Source organism: Equus caballus, chromosome 3, assembly GCF_041296265.1.
Source record: "Equus caballus isolate H_3958 breed thoroughbred chromosome 3, TB-T2T, whole genome shotgun sequence".
Classification (NCBI taxonomy): domain Eukaryota; kingdom Metazoa; phylum Chordata; class Mammalia; order Perissodactyla; family Equidae; genus Equus; species Equus caballus.
The window spans coordinates 58,989,540-59,006,593 of NC_091686.1; the positions used below are offsets into that span (position 1 = coordinate 58,989,540).

The 17,054-nt window shown below is 38.8% G+C and overlaps 1 long non-coding RNA gene across 4 annotated transcripts in view; it reads left to right on the top strand.

The window, feature by feature from the left end:
* The window catches only part of LOC111772863 (uncharacterized), a 55,135-nt gene that overhangs the window by 11,965 nt on the left and 26,116 nt on the right, over positions 1 to 17,054 (top strand). For 3 of the 4 annotated variants that reach the window (XR_011437057.1, XR_011437058.1, XR_011437056.1), the window contains exons 2-5: positions 6,331 to 6,388; positions 6,622 to 6,818; positions 8,598 to 8,808; positions 9,767 to 9,847. This is a non-coding gene — a long non-coding RNA (uncharacterized lncRNA). Of the gene's footprint in view, positions 1 to 6,330; positions 6,389 to 6,621; positions 6,819 to 8,597; positions 8,809 to 9,766; positions 9,999 to 17,054 lie in introns of those variants that run through there. The other variant, XR_011437055.1, reaches the window with a different exon arrangement.

Consider the following 17,054-nt stretch of genomic DNA (forward strand, 5'->3'; position numbering starts at 1 on the left):
AATGTAAGTGATTTACAGCTTTTTCTCTCATGTAACTCTCCCTACTTTAATACCGCCCATCTACTTTCTTCTAATAAAGTGCAGTTTGGTGAAGAAAGGGATCTGGAAGTACTTGACACATTCATCTGCATAGTGCTCCATTGAACTAAGTCAGTATCAACTATTCCTACTTTCATTTTCCCTATGAAAAGCAGAATGGGAGGTTGACAAGGAAAACTTGCAGTTAGGTGCTAAGAGTTTCCTTGCTCTTCATCTATGTTCTTTACCAGATTTCCGGACTTCGTCTTGTGCTTTGATGTTTCCATTTTCATTACTTTCAGATAATCACTCAGATTCAACTTGGGTTTAGTAGTTGGTTTTCTTTTCCACCAGCTTCTGTTTTGTCAGTAAGTGGAGGATGATTGCTTCCAGTCATTTCAGGCCTTAAATCCCTCAGATCTCACCCAACGATTGTCCACACTTGCCTTGTCCCTCATTCGTTCAATACAACAGAATTACCCACAAATACACGAAAGTCAGTCAAGGAGCACACGATCAGTGCAATTGCCCAGGTCCAGTCTTTGCTACTTCTTGTCCTGATCCTGATTACCCTTCTTATTTCGTTGGCTCTCAGTTTTGACTTCTGATCTTTTTTATTTTTAAAATCTGCTCTTGGACCTATTTAGACCCTCCTCTCTGCTTCGGATTTAGTTTCCTTTATGTCTCCCATTTGGCTCTTGACCCCGGGCACACCTAGGATTTTGATTGCAACTTTGGGTGAAAGATGTCCTCCCCTGGCTCTGCTTAGAGAACCGCACCAGCATAGTTCACCACTGATTATCTCCTCCTACTTCCTTCAGAGAAGGAGAATTTAGATACGTACGTCATTCTTCCTAGTTGAGTTTCTGTTCAGTTAAGTCATCAACACCACTTCTTAACTAGTCATAACCCTTTGAGACATAGCTTAAATAACTCACTATAATTTATTTTCTTTTCTAATGTTTGTCTTTATATACAAGCTGAAATTAAGGCCACATATATGAATAGTTTAACTGGTTCAATAAATTAATAAAACCAAACAAATTTATAAAAAGATAATCATATGATATTAAAGTGATAAAACAACTTTGGCCTTACTGATTAAAAAAAAGCTGTCAACTAGCTGTATCTAAAGTCTCATCATTTGGTGAGATAGTCATAAGCATGTATAAATGAGCTCATAACTTAACAGCACAACTTTTTCTGGACTGCCTTGACAACAGTTGATTGACATAAAAATTTAAAGTAAATTTGGTATTCCCATATTTTTCATAGTGTTTAATTTTGATCGAGGAGGGCTTAATATTTCTATGAAATTTACCGCACTGTACAGAGTGATAAACAGGTCAAATACAATGGCAGCATTTTCTTAAACAAAATTTATTTTAAATGACAAAAATAGTTGACAAGCTATGAGGATATATCCTAAGATATTTTTTCCAATAACGTTAGAACACAATCTTTTTTGGGGTGCTTGTTAAAGTATTATTGTGTCTTTTATATATAGATTATGGATAGAAAGGTAGATATAACATTTTTTTCCCTACCTGGGTTAATAATTTCAGAAGCTAGCATTTTGTCACTCATTTAACCTATCCCAGGAAAACATAAACTATGTGTTAATGCAGATGTTTGGAGGGAAAAATGTTTTTTTTCTGAGTGAGAAGGAGAAAGTGACGTCCATTGAGATTTAAATAATAGCATGCGACAATAGATATACAATTAAACGTCATTATGGATTTTGTAGTAATGAATTATCATTGAAAGACTCTTTGAGGAAAATATTAACAAAGCAGTATTTGGATGAGTGACTTGATCTATCTCTGAAGGGGTGAGTGGAGGGTGGAAGAGAAGTACAGCTCCTTACTTCAAGGACATGGAAGAACAGCTTGAAATAGTTGGTTGAGACACAGGTAGCAGACATCTTTTGTCAAAGGAAATCAACTGATATTTTCCGCAATACTATAATTAGAAGTACTGTCATTTTACTTTTTGGTTTAGGAACTTACAAACCATACTTATTTGAATTCATTTTGCCTTTACTTTCTTTGACCTCATGCAGAATTCTTGAGAAGTATTTAGGAGTATGATTAATGGTGGACTAGTCTTATAACTGCTAATTTAAATAGTATACAAAAGCCAACATAATTAATTAAAAAAATAAAAAATTTAATCAAACTGTACCTTTGAGTGGCTATGGTTTTGGAGAAGAAGTGGTAGGATAATCTTTAAGTACCAACTAACTAAATAGTTTGGGTTACATGACCAAATTCCACCCTGCAGGCATACTTTCATAGTTTTTCTCTGAAACTGGTCTCCTGCTTTTGGAGAAAGTTGACTAAGAGAAGGATACTTTGCTTAAGTTTGATGCTGAGGACATGCCTAGCAGTTTGAGATTTTCTTGGTGTCAGTGCATTTTATTGATTTCAATTCTTATTATGGTTGTCATTGTAGTATTATTATTTTCTTATCTTATATTAATAAAAAGTATTAACCACTGTTGAGAAAGAAGTGTTCGAACGTGTCACTGTTAGACTATATGTAAAGGTGTAATTTGCCCTTTTTCCACCAGATGTCTAGTATTGTTTGTGAAGCCACTATCTTGGCAGTGGTTGAAGTGTGACTACTTTTTCTTGGATATTCCCTAGTTTCTTCATCTGCCAAAATGCTTCTCCTAAGGGGACAGTATGACAATCAATCTTTCTTCAAGTAATTTTTGGTTCGGTTATTATAATTTAATACAGTTTATAAGGCTTATTGTTCAATTATTGTATATCTGCTAATTATTTAATAGTGATTACAATTATTATTGATTCTGATTATCTGATACAAGAAAGAGAGCCTGAGGTGCATAACTCTTCTTATTATCTTGGCTCCTTATTCTTAACCTTTTTTTGCCTCACAGACTGCTTAGAGAAGCTGAAGAAATCCTGAATTCTCTCCCTAGAAAAATACATATGTGTTCACGCATGCGGAATTTCAAAGACAGTTTCCAGAGGCTAGTGGGCCACTGAAACCCAACCATGGCTCATTGGACTCCAGTTTAGGAACTCCTGCTTGGTGGGTTTGTGGCTCCCGCTATATCACCTCTGCACTCAACATTCCCAGGCCCACAGCTTCTCGCTACAAGTTCCTGTGACTGTGTAGGAGAGCGCTCAGCCCATGTGCAGGGCAGGTCAGGTGCCTGCATGTTAACATCCTAGAATACCTCTCAAGCAATGATGGATAAGTATTGATGGGTAAATACCCCAGTCTCACCACCCATCAGGTAGGAAAACTTGGAGGCACTTTCTGAACCATCTTCCAGGAGTCCCCAACACCAAGGGACCCCATTTGACCATAGTAGCAACTTGTTCATTAACTTACCATATTGGTTTTCTTCCCTTCCCTCTCCCACTTCTCTGCTCTCCAACTGATGCTTCCTGGGATCAGCTTTCAAATAATCTACTTGCAATCAAATGCTGTTCTCAGGGTCTGCTTGAGAGGAAACTAAACTCTTCTAGTTATTACTGCCATTATAATAAATCACCCCAAAACCTAGTGGCATAAAATGAGAATTTATTATTTTATTACGCTCATGGATTCCCTGGATTTGGATTTCAAGCAGGGGTGACTTGTCTCTACTCCATGATGTCAGGGACCTCAGATGGGAATATTCAAAGGCTGAGGATGAAAGCTGGAGTCTGGAATCACCTGAAGGCTCCTCAGGTACATATCTGAAGGCTGGGCTGGGGTGGCTCAATTGCTGAGCTCAGCTGGGAGTGGTGACCTGAGAACCTACAGGTAGCCTCTCCAGCGTGGAAGTCTCAAGGTGGTCACTCTTCTTGCATGGTGGCTAGCTTTCCCCCAGAGAACCATATGGTTCCTAATGAAGAACATTCTCCCTGCTAAAACTTTAGTGAGCAAATATGGAAAATCAGTTTTGTTAATTTTTGTTATTCTACTGGGTTGATTATTTTTATTAGCATAGGTGTAGCTATAAATCAGCTGAGAACTGATATGTCAAATTCATTTTTGATAATTAAATAACCACTGGGAGAGAGCATTATTTAAATAAGTATTTTAGTAAATTACTTTTTAATGGGAATAATGGAATGAATTTACTTATATAAGATTTTCTTGAAGCTGATCATACATGTAATTACATTTTTCAACATCATTTATGATTTGGTATTTTAATAAATATGAGTCTGGTCTGAATTCTAAGTTTAAATTAGGCAGAGAAAACAAGAGAAGGAAATGCCAGGCATTATTTTACGATGAATAAGAGATAACATACAGAGGTCCATGGGTGTTCAATAGTACTAAGTTCATGTCAACAGAAGCTTAGAAAATTGATCCTCTTTTGACAGGGAAACAAAAGGATAAATTAACATATGGTATCAGAGCTGAAATAGGACATAAAATTTCTTTTTGCTCGAACTCGCTACCTTTTTTAGATGAAATCTTGAGAGATCACATATGTAGACTTTTAATATACATAATTTAGTTCAGAAATTTTGCTCAGTTTGCTTGTCTACAATGATTAAAATAGCTAGATAAAGTAAAACTATAGAAAGAGTGAAATGATCGGTGGTTGTCAGCAGTTCAGGAGTGAGGGTTAGATAGAGGAAGCACAGGGGATTTTCAGGACACTGAAATTATCCTGTATGATACTGTAATGGTGGACACAAGACATCATGCACTTGTCAAAATACATAAAAGCATACATCACAAAGAGTGAACCTTAATGTATGCTGCTGTGAGCTGAATGTGTCCTTCCACACTGTCCCCCTACTCCCAAATTCATATGTTGAGACCCAAACCACCAGTGTGACTATATTCAGAGATAGGGTGTTTAGGCGGTAATTAAAGTCAAATGAGGTCACAATGGTGGGGCCATAATCTAATAGGATTGGTGGCCTTATAAGAAGAAAAAGAGAGGGAACTCTCTCTCTGTCTCTCTGCCTCTCCCTCCCTCCCTCCATGCGCACACACTGAGGAGAGGCCATGTGAGGACACAGTGAGACAGTGACCATTTGCAAGACAGGAAGAGAGCTGTCACCAGAACCTGAACCCTGCAGGAACCTTGATCTTGGACTTTCCAGCCTCCCGAACTGTGAGAAAATATCTTTCTATGGTTTAATCCACACAGTCTGTGGTATTTTGTTATGGTAGCCCAAGCAGACTAATACAGAATTAGGTCCAGAGAGGTGGAGTGCTGCTTTAACAAATACCTAAAAATACAGAAGCTGCTTTGAAACCGGGTAATAGGTAGAGGCTGGGAGAATTTTGAGGTGCATGCTAGAAAAATCATAGGTGGCCATGAAGGGATTGTTGACAGAAATAGGGACATTAAAAGAGATTCTGGTGAGAACTCAGAAAGAAAAGGAGAGCTAAAGAGAAAGCCTTTATCATCTTGGGGAATACATATTTTCTCATGAACAGAATGTTGGTGGGAAGATGAATGTTAAAGGTCATTCTGGTAGAATGAGGAACATATCATTGGAAACTGAAGGAAAGGCGATACTTGTTATAAACTGGCAAAGGACTTGCTTGAATTGTGTTTGTGTTCTAGTATTTTGTGTAAGATAGAACTTGTAAGTAATGAAATTGGATATTTAGCTGAGATTTCTAAGTAAAATGTTGAAGGAGTGGCTTGGTTTCTTCTTATCACTTATAGAAAAATTTTAGAGGAGACAAATTCGAGGGGAGATAAATTGGAGGAATTGTTAAGCAAAAATGAACCTGAACTAGGAGTTCTGGAAAATGCTCAGGCTATCCCTATGACAAAAAGTGAGAAAATATGCTTTGAAGAGAACACTGAAGGTGAGGGTGAGCAACCATGTGATTAGAAAATTAATATGGGTGTGGACCACAGATCGAATCAGCCATCTCCACGGAAACCAGGAACAGAGATGAGATTATTCCAAAGAGATGCTGTCAGTTTGGACCAAAGGGAATAGGATGGGACAATAGAGCTATGTGGCTGTGCTATTCTTCAAGAAAAAGGAGGACTGACTCCAAAGGTAATTCAGAAATCATCAGGTCTGCCTCCTTGGTTTCAAAGGGTGGGGCTGCCCCTGCCTTGAGCCTTGGGGACAAACTTTTTAAAAGTTATTTAGAAGGTTATGGGAGGGGGTCTTGGGAAATAATGCAGACTCTGACAAGAGCATCTAACTGGATTACAAATGCATGAAACAAGCTTACTGAAGGGGATGGGGGACAAGGTGCTCACCTAATTATCTTTGGAAATGAGTAGAGTCGGTAAGACTGAAGGAAAAGGAACTGTACATAGCACTGTACTCAAGTTGATAAAGTTGTTTTCCGCAGGAGTACAGATGAACAATTCTGATACTGCTATACATGTATGCTGGAATAGAACAATTAGGTAAGTAGATGGCGGATAGTGAGAGCCAAGTTTCTCACTGTTGGAGTAGCAGTTTACAGACAAGCAAGGGGAGGAAACTAGAAAGACCCATGTAATTAATGGATTAGAGTTGGAGGTGTCAGTTGAACTTATATTTCACTTAAGACAGATATAGGTGGTAACACATAGGAATATTTATAGATATGTGCATATACATGGGTTAGTATAAAAACATATCTTTTTTGCTCTGTCAGATGAGTTGGCCTAAAAGAAAGGACAGTCCAGTAGCAACAAGCGCACCCAGTACGAAGATCTTGGTTTGTAATACCATTCTCTGCTAAAAGAAGTCGGATTCCTCGGAGAAAGGACTGATCGTAGGACTGCAGCAAGAAATACCCAAGACGAGCCTGGAGCATCTTGTGGTGCCAGGAAGTAAGGAAGTGCTCAAAGGGTAAGAAAGAAAGGAAGAAGAGAGAGAGAGAGGGAGGGAAAGAGGGAGGGAAGAAAGAAAGACCGCACACATTGATCGGGGTATGTCAAAGGAGTACAGGAGCCAACTGAAAGAACACCCAAGGGCCAAAGCTGGAACAGTTTGGGCAAAAAAATAAATAATGTAGCACTGGGTTATAACCCAAAGTATAAAATAAATACCCATGTGTCCACATTGAAATAAATAAACAATTGGATAATTAATAAGGGAAGAAGAAGAGGCAAATCTCCCATGCAGAATGGTTTCAAATAAACTATGCAGATACTCAACTCTCAAGAAGGGGGAGAAAAACTCCTCTCTCCTTAGAAACGGACTGCACATAGTGACTTCCTTCCAAAAGTATGCAGTGTGAGAAGGGAGGAACTCCTCAAAAACGTTAAATCATCAAAATAAGGAAAGTCTGAGAAAATGGCATAGTGAGAAGAGCCTAAGAGACAGAATGACTAAAAGTCATGTGGTATCCAGATTAGGCTCCTGGAACAGAGAAAGGACACTAGGTAAAAACTAAATCAACTGTAGACTTTAGTCAATAATAATATATCAATATTGGCTCATTAACAAAGGTATCAAAAAGTAACCAGATAATTGATGCATTTATTTTCCATTTTGGACATTCTACACAGACTTAACATTAAACTATGTTTCTACCCAGCTAAAAATTCTGATGAAACCTGGAATATTTAGTAAAATTGCATATACTTCCTAACTCATGTAGTAATGATGATATTTGCAAATATTTGTATGAATAAGTGCTTCTATTTTAATTGGCTTTTTGGCACTGTAGAGTCATAGTTTGTGTACACTCAAGGAAATGTCCCTTTCTTAGTATCCCTTTCTCTCTAGATTTGTTCCCTTCTTTTCCCTCTCTGGTGTCCACAGAATTTTTTTATTAGTCAGAATTCTAACGCCTTCCTCTAGTTTATCCTCCTTTTCAAATGTTCTCAAAGTTCAATTCTGGCTAGTCCAAACTAGGACAGATGCTCTCATTGGACATAGAATGAACCAGGGCACAGACCCACAGGCTCACTCTTTCTGCCAAGAGATCAACAGAGAATCTCTGAATTCTCATCTTCTCTCCTCAGCATTGAGACCTTGTTATATACTATTAGCACCTTAAAAATAGTGTGACCTAGGAAGAAAACAAAGAACCAAATCTAATGATGGCTTGAGGGAGAACTGAAAGGGAAGCATTGGTTTTTATACTTGGTCCTATTTGAGCAGGGGAGATGCTGGGCAAGTCTTCTTATAGTCTCTGTCCCTCAGGCTACTCATCTGCGAAGCAGGGCCACCTATAAATATCACGAGTTATACTGTGAAACAATGTCTCAGCGAGCACATCATGGGATGACACTTATGAGCTAGTATTTATGAGAAAATAAAATAATTTAAGACAATATTCATGAGAATATTTGAGAAATGTCTGTTCTGATATAAGAAAACAGCATATATTTTGTTATGGACCCTCTGGTTATCTGATTGATAACAACACAGACATTCCCCATCAGAGAGGAGACTTGCTGGACTTGGCGACATTCTTTTAAGTTCCTTGGGCAGGATTTGACAGTTTTGCAACACTAAAATACACTCATTTGCATCTTCCTCAGGAACATCTGGAGAGGGGAAAAAAGTGGCTTTGGAAAGCTGTTCAGCTCACAGAACACTGAGGCTGAGCAAACATTCCAGCTTTCCCTCGCTGGCCATCACTCACACCCAATGTATTTATTCTTTTTCTCTGACAAGAGAGCAACATTTGGAATAGCTCAAGCTGCTGAGTTAATCATCGAGACGCCATGGGGATGTTTTAAGCTGTGGGCCTACCCACCTCGTATGATTTGGTGTCAACACATCCACTGGACTGAGTAAGGCAAGCACTGCAGCTTGTCCGAGGCGGAGGAATCAGATTTGCTACCTTCCTATTTTCCCATCTCTGTTTAAAGCATCCACGCCAACGGTGAGAACTTGCCAGTATTGCAATGAGTCATTGGCTTCAACTCAGGGTTGGACCCAAAAGATTCTTCCCTAACATGGGTGGAAGCTTTTTCTCTTTTCTCTTATTGTGTAATTGTACTCTTTTTCCAAGTACACAGGGACTCAGACGCCAGATTTTACCTTATCATTCTTGAGTTGTGGTAGACCCTTCTGAAGTCACTCTCTATACCCACAACTCCCTCCCTTCTTCCTAACACCCAACTAAAACCGATAAAACATCACTATCAAAGACATATGACCTCCCATCTCCTCCTTATGGTTTCAAATGAAGCCAGGCTGGAGGTCTAATGCATAAGGGAGTGGTTCCTGATCTTATTTGTAGTAGAAAAATGTATATCTTTGCTTTGCTCCATAGAAAAAGTTATTATAGACTTATTACATATTTATTTTCAGTTAGAAAGTCAAATTCAAATATAAGGCATGAGCAGGCAGGTAAAATGATGCTCAGAACATGGCTTTTTCAGTAGTTAAACATCTTGAAAGACAGTCTAGTTGGGGAAAACCAAATAAAATGCTGATTGTGCTAAGTTGGCTTGTGAGTTACTGGGACACTACCAAGAAGTTAAGAAATAAGTTAAAATCAAGATATGTCTACGAAAAAATATTTTTGCATGTTGAGCTTGAAGGGCATGTAAGTGTAACCCTTTCCATCTTAGCTTGTAAAGCAGAATTACAGTAATAATAATAATGATGATGATTGGAACTTATGACTTGGAACAACTTTCATTTATCTTGGTGAAGCCATGGGGAAGTGTTTATGGAAATTGATGTCAAAATTTTTACAAGCTCTTTGTAGCCTTCCCATAAAATAGTTGAGGCCAAAGTGTTTGGGGGGTGGGTTTCAGTTATCTAGGTAGTTTCTTTAGGCTTTCTCTTTATTTGATAAGGGCCAAAGAGTCAATCTGTGTTTCTATCAACAGATGATGGTCAGGAAGACCAAGATACCTGGAACGTCAACTAGAAAAAGAATTAAAGAGAGAATTTCTACCTTTCCTTTCCAGGTAGCAATGATATTGTAAAAATTTCTTTGACATTCTTTAAGAAAATCTCAAAAGCATTTTTCTTTTCTCTTATTTCTATGATGATTTGTCTTAAATTTCTCCTATTGTGGCACGGTTGTTTAATACACTGGAATTAAAGTATTAGAACAAATAAGGCTCTGCCAGCTTTTTGCTGTTAAAAAATGGTTTCCTTGTTTTGGTTCATCTCGGTTAACTGAAAAGGTCCTCACCTAATCATGTCCTCTTGTCATTGAAAGGCAGGAAAAGAACTAACATAGCAGAGAAGACTATTTTCAAAATCAATCCTTCATATTTAAAAGAGAGATCCATCCTCTCCAGGAGGTGCAAACATAGTCATTAGAACCGAGACCTCCATCTTCTCAAGTGCCCTTCCATTTTTTCACACTGAGAGGAGCTTTCAGGTGCCTGCTGGGCTAACTAAAATAGATGGCTTTTTTCCTTTAATGGGGTTCAGTTTGATTTTCTGTCATTGTGGTCAATGACACAGGACCTGTTCCACTGTCTGAATGCTAGAGGAACATGATTTTCCCTCACATCATTTGAGCTGCATTATTTTCACTTACCTGTCAGCTCAACGTCATTTTTGGGGGGTGATCTTCGGTCCCGGCCCTAACATTTCACTGTTCCCCAAGAATGTAGGTACATGGATCCATTGGATAAAGGTACTTCTCATTTCTTAAACTCTTCTGGGCTGTCAAGGAAAACAGTGAGTCTTTGAGCTGTCTTTTCTGCTTTATGTTTGATCTCTGAGACAAGGAAGAAACATCCTTCTGCAATTTCTCTACATTGCAATTTGTACAAAGTCTATCTGTAAAATGGCCCAAGGGACCCCTGTGTCCACAATGAATATTGGAATTGGTTGTTCATTCTTCCTCCTCAGGAGGAAAGCTCCACTTGACCCCCAGTTTCTCAGGCAGTGCACAACTCCCTTACAACCATCCTGAAATAGTCCTTGGTACCAGTTGTGTATTAGACTCCACTCTTGGCCTCACCAAGTCAGATACATCAAGACAGGCTCCTCCTGTCCCCTAAACAACTAAAATCACACTCACAAAATCACGGCCTCTAAGTCACAGTGCCCCAAGTACCATGTATCGAGTGTTTAGAATGTACTAGGCATGGAGCTGAGTGCTTTACACTCTTGATTCCACTGAACCTTAGCAACAATGCTGGAAGCAGGCATGGTTTAGCCCTGTTTTACAGATGAGAAGACTGAGGCCCAGTGAGGTAAACAACGTTTTTCTAAATTCACCACTAGTGGCAGAACCAGATTTTAAACTCAGATTTTCTGTCTCCAAAGCCAAAGCCCTTAACTTCCACCACATGCCACACCCTTCCTCCTCCACCTGTCCAGCAGATATGAATGAGGCTGGACCAGGGAGGGAGTTGGAGATGGAGTGGTTGGAAGAAGACAGAAGATGCTTTTTAGATTTTGATGCTTTTAGACCTTAAGTTTGATTTTATGAAGGGGTAAAGGAGAAGAGAAAGTAAAGAAACAGTCCCTTTCTCAAGACCCTCTTGGAAAGCACAGAAAATGCATTTCCCCCCAAAGCTTACTGAAAAAATGTTCAAATATTCTTTGGGGTTCTTTGACCTTGGCTTTTGGAAGGAAGGAGAGTCTCTTTGCTAAATGGGTCTCTAGTACTCTCGACGTTTTGGATAAAGCTTACAATATTTGTGTCACCGCAACGTCAAGGGTATGGGAACGTCATTGGCATGTGTCACCCTCATGTCTCTTTTGTGTGCACACTCCTGGTGGGTAGGTGCAGCAGAGGTATCTGCTCTTTAAATGGCCCTGGAAATGTTGCCAAGAAGTACACTTACATTATTTAAAGACCTTTTAAGAGAGAACCCTCCCCCCCAGCACACTCTTGGCTGATAATCCCCACTGAACAATCTGCTGTTATATTTCTTGGAGACATTATTTAAAATCCTTTTAAAGTGCAGTTCTTCCTACTTCCCGACGATTGATACCTGTGAAGGGCTTAATAGTTTCGGGGAGGGAGGTAATAGGGAGGGAGAGAGGAGGATGACTGCTGCTTAAAAGGATTTAAAAGAATGTTGCAGCCATATTTCATAACCATGATGCCTAAAAGCCTACAGTAAGGGGAAAAAAGAGCTACTGCTTCTTTCTCTGGACATTAAAAAAAAATTGGAATATATTCCTTCTGAGTTTCCTTCACCTGCTTGAAGAACCGTCGAGAAGATGACTGACCAGTTTGTAGTGGTTTCACATTTAGAGCTTACTGCTCATCTGGAGAAACTGGAGGAGCCCTTAGAATTTTCTGAAGTAGAGACTGAAAATGCAAATATCTACAGAGGCCAGGAAGAGAGAAATGGGCTGGATGTAAGACAATAGGACTCATAGACTGTTACATTTAAATATATATATACGTGTACCATAGATACACACACACACTATGTATATATATACATAAACATATGTATCTATCATGCAACATACACACATACATACATGTATCTGCACATATATAAACGTAATTTATACCTGGATTTCAGATAGCTTAAACAAGCAGTACAAATAGCTGATATTTCTTGAGCACTGTGTTCCAGGTACTCTTCCTAAACTTTATACGCAATATTTCAGTTAGTACTCATATCGATAATATGAACTATATACTCTTATTCTCATCTTTTTAAAAATGAGAAAATGAAGGCACTGAAAGAGAAGTCATTCAGCCACTGAATGGGCCAACCAGGGTCCCCCGAGTGTCTGGGTGCTCATTCCAGGGCCCAAGTTCTTAACCATCACAGTTTTCTGAATGAGAACCCAACCATCCTCTTGTAAAGTCTTGAAAAATAGTCCACGGAGTCTGCAAATGATGCCCCTTCCCATTGTTATTGCCCTTTTTCCATTGTTATCTTCACTACTCAGCAGCATCGGTAAGGTCAACACACCATTGTGAAGCATTTATAGGAGCCAATGATAGATTTTAGTTCTTTTCATAAAAGATTTGGGTATTTATTATTCAGTTGCCCTAAATGCCATCTAGCCTTCAAAAATTAAGGGATCTTGGGAAATTTAGAACTTGAAGGGAATGTAGGAATTATTGAATCAAATGATCTCATTTTACACATGAGAATACTGTAAAGACCCAGAGAGAGCAAGTGACATGCCTAAAATGACACACTTGGTGGCAAATGCAATACTAGAATCCAGGTATGTTATTTGCTACTCTAGCTAAATTCTCTTCCCATCCCTGGTTTCCGTGGTTTATGGCATCCAACTTTGCCATGCCCTTCCACCACGTCCCTGGGCTTGGCCTTGTGACTTCCTTGCTCTTGTACTTCTGCCATTTCCATGGAAAGGAGAGGGCAGGAGAAACATGGAGTCAAACCTCTCCAGCTAAGCCCAGCTTAGATCATTCAACCCCTTGCTGACCCACAGGCTCATGAGAAATAACTAACTGCTGTTTTGAGACAATGAGTTATGGGTTGGCCTATTATGGAGCAATAGGTAAAATTAGGTTGTTTTGTTATTGTTGTTGTTAAGGTTCCCAGAATGTTCTCTGAAATAAGCACGGGCGTTTTAAATGATGGAGACTCAGTGTTTTCCCTCTAGAAGGTTCGACACTAACCCTCAGCTAAAGCAAAAAGCCAAAACTGATGTTGAGAGAAATTGTCTTATTATTTGGAACTCAGCTCAAATAGTACCTCCCAAGAGAAGCGTTCCCTTGATAACTAATATAAAATTGTACCTCATCTTCCTAGTTAGTCGCACATTACTCTGTTTATGTATCTGAAATTATTTATGTATTTATTTTTACCATTTGATTATTTTCTCCTCTAAAATCGAAGTTCCACGAAACTAATCCTACCTGTTTTGTTTACCACTGTATCCCTTGCACCTGTTACAGTACCTAATACATAGTTGACCTAACTAAATGTTTTTGAAGGAAAAATGTTATAGAGTATTTTCAATTTGCCTGTTAGACATTTTTGGGTCTAACGTTCTCAGGGCTATTCAATGAGTAATTGGTCTAATGAATTACGGAAGGCTTTATAGAGGAGGTGACATTGAGCGATCCTTGAGAGATAATATTTCACCAGGATGAGATGTGTGGGTTGACATGAATGCAGAGGTACTCCAGCATAAATAAAAAGATGGAAGTCTGAAAGTTCTCAATATAACTGGAGCAATCCAGCTTGGCTAGAGCTTAGACTCACATATTCATAGCAAGAATAAGAGAAGATAAGTCTAAAACATTTCTTGGTTCCAAATTGGAAAATGTCTTGAATATCAGCCTAAGGATTTCATATTCTATCACTTAGATTGTAAGGTTTTTAGGCAGCAGTACATTTTGGGAAAGTAATTTTGCTGGTAGTGTGGAAGGTGAAGGTGATATAAGAGAAAGTTGGAGGCAAGAGATCATTTAGAAGACCATGGTCAATTGTCCAAGTGAGAGATGATGACTAGTACAACTAAGGCAGTGGCAGCAGTGGGAAAAGAAGGGAGGCAAAGACATTTAGAGATGCTAAAGAGAGAAAATTGATGGGTTTTGTTGATCAAGTTGAAACAACAGGTGAGGAAAGAAATCAAAGGAAGACTCTAGTTCTGTAGCTTATGTGACCGAGTGGGAATGTGATGCCAAGCTGGAGAGAACAGGAAGAGAAACAAGTTTACAAGAAGATAATGAGTCTTGGATATATTGGATTTGAGATGTTGGAGTTTCATTTCAAAAACTTATTACACTCAAGGCTTATGTCTGGAATGATCCCTCCAAATATGCAATAAGAATAAGCCTTCTGAAATGGTCATTCATTAGCTTTATTTTTAAACATCCTCCTATACCTGTGCATTACCCGTAAATGGACATCATGGTAAGTTAAAATAAGCACAATTCCTTTTTTCTTTTTGCCTCTGCTTACACTATAAGACAGAACTGGCTAGTGGGTAGGATTCAAGATATTTTGCATTCAAGTTTTTGACAGAGGAAGGAGATGAAAAGGAATGGATTTATTCTCTGGTTATTTTACCACTCAGCATTCCTGAGCCAAATCATTAATAGTCAAGAGAAATGAGCTGATTGGTGATACACACAAGGTGTGAAGATAAACTTGGGTCTAGAATGCTGCGGGACCTCTGGGAAGAGAGAGAGAGGATGTTGATATTTGCAGAAACTACATGGGCTGAGCAGTGGGCTGTAGAGAACACATCTTTTGTGCCAGACAGCCAAAGGTCACAGCAAAGGTCAGTGCTACCTAGTTGCCGTGGTGTTCCTGGATCCAACTCTCTTGGAAGCTTCAGGCATACTCAGCGTATGTATAATTCAAGCCATATGCATTCTAAAGATTTATTCTTAAAAGCCCCACAAACTTGCAATCCCTCTTGATAACCCACACTGCTTGATATAATCCCCACCATCCAGAAGTTCTTCTTCATACCTAACAGTTTTTTTTAGACTCTGAGTGCTTCCAATCTAAGTTATACAGGCCCTCGAGCCTGTGATTATTTCTCTCTTGATGAGACTTATCCTCTGTCTCTCCCTCACTAAGCTACAATCTTCTTGAGGGCAAGGACAATACCTTGGGTATGTTTATATTGGAGTCTTTGGCACTCAGTAGGTCCTCGATAAGTGTCTGCTAAATTTAAGAATAGATGAATGCAGCCCCCATAGATTACTGTTTTCACTCTTCAGATGTGCACAGGTTATCATGAGATCATTCCTCTGACCTGACATCTCACATGTCCTAGAATCCCACTGTCTTCAGTGGAAATGTAAAGGCATGCTTCTCAATACGGTGCAGACGAGACAAGGGCTGGTAAAAGGAAAATTTTGATATCAACGAATTTGTTGTGAAAAAGACTGTATTAATGGAAAATGCCATCAATTTTCTTTAGCCCAACTAAGCTCTAAAGTCATCTCAGTATAAAAAATTGAGAAGTGTACATAATGGGATAGAAGTTTCCATTAGAGTGGATGTGTTTGAACGTCTATTGAGTGGAGCTTTCTCAAAGAAACATGAAGGGATTGCTTATGACAACAAGTCACCTCCACTCTGTACTATGTCATTCATTGAGGCCTGCTGTCCCTGCTAAGATGGGGTCCCAGTAGGACAAATCCAAGATGAGCAAAATTGGCAAAAGTTTCTTCTAAATGATGGGAAACAAAAAGGATAGCCTAACCTTTATTTCCTTAGGCCTTTATTCTTCATCTTCTTGTGGCATAAGTTCCTTGTCTGCAATATATTTAGAGTGTATTACATCCTACAGTTTTGATAGCAAGGGCAAAGAGGCAAGCCACACCAAATGTTTTCACAAAACTGTAATTACATACACGTCTCTTATGCCTTCATCTTCCCAAACAGTTGTTTACTGTAACTTCCAAAAAATAAACTAGTAATTACTGCCCATGTGATGTTCATAAAGCGAGACTTTACTAATTGATACCAATGACTCAGAATTTGTGGCTTTATAGGGTTATTGTTAAAAATTAGAGCTTACAATCATTGATGAATCTGTCTAAAATAAGTAGTCTCACAGATCAAGATATTAATAGTTACTTATATGAGTGTTAGGAGTTTTGATTATGAAACAGTTCTCTCTTCAAACTTAGACCCTCTAAAATTATTTGTAAGTAGCCATTTTAGTTTAATTGTGATGGGAGCTGTACTGTTATAATTAACTATAGTAGCTTTTTACAATTGGATTAATAAAACTGCAACCTTTAGAAATTTCACTAATAAAGGCCAGCCTTTCCTTCAAGTACTTTGATTTTACTATTTATCAGGGTCAGAATGTAATCTTTAGAAGCAGAAGAGTTACTATCCAGTCAAGGAGATAGAATTACACTTCCCCATCCATGCTCCATTGCACCTTAAGAGTTAGCGACCTCAAAGGGCATCATAAAGCTTATTTTGATAGAACAGATACAGAAATTATACTCAAACTATGACAGTTTCCATAGATTACCCTAAGGCAGTACAGTTTTGAATGAGAATTATTTTCATTGGGGCTCTCTTATGTGGTCATAAACATCTTAGTAAGTGCTCCATGCCACAGTCTGCTTCCAGTGGTGCCATATCTGAGAAAAATCCCTGCTCTTTCTCGTTCTATCATAACCTCAGTAGCAGAATGAATCATAAGTTCAATAACTGAAGATGGATCTTTTTGCCTCTACTCTGTGATCCAGTGTCACTCCCCAGAGAGTGGGGAGGAGGTGGC